We start from the raw sequence: 4291 nt of genomic DNA on the forward strand, positions 1-4291 counted from the left end.
CTCACACACTCACTCACACACTCACACACTCACACACTCACTCACTCAGGTCTAAACCACAATTTTACTGTGTCTGATCTGATCAAATGTCTTCACAAATGCACTTGAACACTTGTTTTGGTAAGGAGTGAATGGATGTGTTGTCATTTGTTTCATTTGATCATAAGATAAGTCTGTCATTTATGCTAAAATAAAATAAAAATGATTACTACAAAAGCAAAAATAAAAAACAAAAAATTCATTTTGAAACTGAAAAAATTACAAGATTCAGCTTTAAGGATTAATCCCGTAATCTTTAATCTATAAAAAAGATCAAAACCCTTACCCTACATGAACTACATAAGAAAGTATTAATTCAAATGATTAAAATATTATTAACTACAATAGCAAAGCAAAAAAAATCATTCATACTCATACTCATCACATATTATTTAATCTTTATAAAGCTCAAACCCCTAACCCATCATGAACTAAAGTATGAATTAAAATCAATAAAATAAAAATATTAAATAAACTACAAAAGAGGACACTGAAAAAATGACATGTTTCAGCTTTAAGGATCCATCTCATATTATTTAATCTATAAAAGGCCCAAACCCCTAACCCTAAATGAACCAAAGAAAAAAAAACATTAAATTAAATAAATTAAATAGAAAAAAACAATGATTAACTACAAATGAAAAAAAAAACCTGACAATAAAAAATTCCACACTTCAGGTTTAATGATTCATCTTATATTCTTTAATCTATAAAAAGCTAAAAATCCTAACCCTACATTAACTATATAAGAAAAAAAATTAAATAAAGTAATAAATAACATAAAAGAATAACAAAATAAAAAAGAGAGCGAGAGAAGACATTTTAAAAATAATGTATGCTCCATCTTAAAGGATTCGCCTTATATTTTTTAATCTTAAACTCAAAACCCTAATCCTACATTAACTACATAAGAATTTCTTGAATAAAAATCAATAAAATTTGATAGTAAAAATTATTTTAAAAATTACATGCTCCAATTTACAGGATTCATCTCATATTCTTTAATCTTAAGTTTAAAATCCTAACTCTGCGTGAACTATATTACAAAAGTATTAAATACAATCAATAAATAAATAAGATCCAATAATCATATAAAAACAGCCAGCAAACACACGTATTAAAAGCGAGCTCCGCATGAGAACAGTGTCACTTCCTGTCCAGGCGATGACATCATCCATCAACACATCTCTGCTTTATTTAGCCTCTCACCTCACTGATCTCTCAATGCTGCATGACTCACTCAGTCAGAGTTGCACTACAACTTTCCTTGACTAAATGAATGAGTCACCTGCAGTAACCCACCTGAGAACCGACGAACCCACCATCCGCTCCGACCACGTCACCTTCTTCCAGGAACACTGTAAATGCTGATTAGTTAAGTTTACTCGAGCGCTTCATGGAAAATGATCTCCTTACTGCCTCGTTTTTATCGACCAAATTAACTCTGGTGTTCGACTCAAAGCACAGAAAAGAAACGAGGCCGGAAGCGGACGATGAGTCACTGCAATGTTTTGGCAAATAGTATTTGGCTATATACAATGAAGGAGACTTTGAGCTTATTGAATGATAGTATTAGACAATACAAAGTTTGTTTGTGTGTGTAGGCTTAAGATATTAATAATAATATTTATATATACATATGTATATAATGACATACAGGTTTTCAGCTACATTTTTCATGTTTTTTTGTCACTGCAAGCTACATTTAGTAAAATGTCAAGCTGAAAATTAATTTAATATGTTTTAACATTAAATATGTATTTACATATTTTAACATTAAATATATATTTTGCAATATTTTCTGACACCTATATATTTTCAGCAACATATAGTAAAATATCAAGATAATCAAAGAAAGCAAAAAGGCAAGAAAAGTAAATAACTTTAAATAAATTACCAAAAAGTAAATAATTTAATATATAATTTAACATTAAATATATATTTTGGAATATTATTTTTTAAACCTATGGGTTTTTAGCAACATACTTTTTTTGTCACTGCAAGGAAGCGGTTACTATATCGAGTAAAAATGTCAAGAATATCAAATACAGTAAAATGACCATAAAAGTAAATAATTTTAAATAAATTAGAGAAGTAAATAATTTATATATTGTAACATTAAATATCTATTTTGCAATATTTTTTTTTACATCTATAGGTTTTCAGCAACTGACAGTAAAATGTCAAGATAATCAAAGACATAAAAATGACCAGAAAAATAAATCATTTTAAATAAATGACTGAAAATTAAATCATTTAATATATATTTAACATTAAATATATATTTTGTAATATTATTTTATTTTTTAAACTTATAGGTTTTCAGTAACCCACTTTTTTGTGTTTTTTGTCACTGCAAGGAAGTGGTTACTACATTTAGTAACGTGATGATAATCAAAGACAGTAAAATGATGAGAAAAGTAAATAATTTAATATATAATTTAACATTAAATATATATTTTGGAATATTATTTTTTTTAAACCTATAGGTTTTTAGCAACATACTTTTATTTTTTTGTCACTGCAAGGAAGCGGTTACTATATCGAGTAAAACTGTCAAGATAATCAAAGACAGTAAAATGACCATAAAAGTAAATCATTTTAAATAAATTAGAGAAGTAAATAATTTATATATTGTAACATTAAATATCTATTTTGCAATATTTTTTTTACACTTATAGGTTTTCAGCAACTGACAGTAAAATGTCAAGATAATCAAAGACAGAAAAATGACCAGAAAAATAAATCATTTTAAATAAATGACTGAAAATTAAATCATTTAATATATTTTGTAATATTATTTTATTTTTAAACCTATAGGTTTTCAGTAACCTACTTTTTTGTGTTTTTTGTCACTGCAAGGAAGTGGTTACTACATTTAGTAACATGTGATGATAATCAAAGACAGTAAAATTATGAGAAAAGTAAATAATTTTAAATAAATGATGAGAAAAGTAAATAATTTCCCCATCAAACTAAGGCCCAAAAACCTACTTTACAAAAATATGAAAATGCAAATGCTATGCAAGCTTGTGCTCTCATGTCGCTGTGTTTGGAAATGTACAAGTACATGTTGTATTCTCAGCAATGCCAACAGGGGGCTTTTGCGTAAACTGTCTTCGTCTACAGTCAGTCTTCTCAGATACTGTCATGAAGTTAAGAAATTTAGCGGAGCAAAAATAAAGTTAAACAGTCAACATAAAACTTGGAAGCTTGTGCATAACAGCTATTCAATTTACATGCAAGTTCACATTTGAGAACAACAACGAATCTTAATGAATAGTTCAACACAACACAAAACACACACAGACATACTGGCACACTAAACTGTTAAAAATGTGGAATATGTCAAATATATTCACAATACAGCATGACATAAGTGCCTTATTACTGTTAACAGAAAAAAAAAATTATATTAAGCACACAAATCCTAAAGCCTGCAGTCTGTCTGAACGCTGGTCACGTGTGTTTGAGAAGCAGCCCATCCAGTCAATGTCAGCAGCCGTCCTTTTAGTCAAATGGAGCATAGTGTGTGTGTGTGTGTGTGTGTTCATGCACAGGGTCACTAAATAAGTGAACTGTAAAGAATAACACACATTCAGCCCTGCAAAGGGACGCCAGAGGGGTTTGGTATGGACGCCGCTAACTTTTACCTGCTAACTCTTACCAAAACACATCAAACTCAAACAAGGAGCTAGAAGTACTGTCCTTTACTTTCTCTGTGTCACTCTCTGTACGTTAAATGCTTAGAGAGACCTTTGTCACTGATAATAAAACACATCAAATTAGTTCCCTTCCATTGCACGATATAATTCAGTCGTGTTGGTGGTTCGTGTTTTGCCTCGACACCAACTGACTATTCAGAACTAAAAAAAGCCAGAAGGGAATAATGTATGATTCATGCTGCACAAATCCAAGTCACCTTTAGCTCAATGGGGCTGCGAACATGCTTATATGATCGCAAACACACTAGACGATACGCTTAAAATACACAATACCACAAGATCTGAGGTCAGTGCTCAATATGCATTGTCTATTACACAAATATGTTCATGCAACGGCACTAAAATGCACTTATTAAAGCACAAACATCTCAAGAAACGTTTGCAAACGACCCTAAAAGGAGACAATGATGTTGGTATTTCTATAGTGCATGTATAGAAGACAAATGTACATGCACTACAGAGTTCTCAAGCGTTTACACATTGCTATGACTTTCCCAGTTCTGCAAATGAATGAATGAATGAATGAA

At 30.1% G+C, this 4291-nt stretch overlaps 1 protein-coding gene across 1 annotated transcript in view; it reads right to left on the reverse strand.

Moving 5' to 3' along the window:
- Window positions 1-4291, reverse strand: part of LOC107675707 (SHC-transforming protein 3-like) — a 26323-nt gene that overhangs the window by 19242 nt on the left and 2790 nt on the right. The gene's annotated exons all lie outside the window — the stretch shown is intronic.

This window comes from Sinocyclocheilus anshuiensis, unplaced genomic scaffold (assembly GCF_001515605.1).
Source record: "Sinocyclocheilus anshuiensis isolate Anshui unplaced genomic scaffold, SAMN03320099.WGS_v1.1 scaffold708, whole genome shotgun sequence".
Classification (NCBI taxonomy): domain Eukaryota; kingdom Metazoa; phylum Chordata; class Actinopteri; order Cypriniformes; family Cyprinidae; genus Sinocyclocheilus; species Sinocyclocheilus anshuiensis.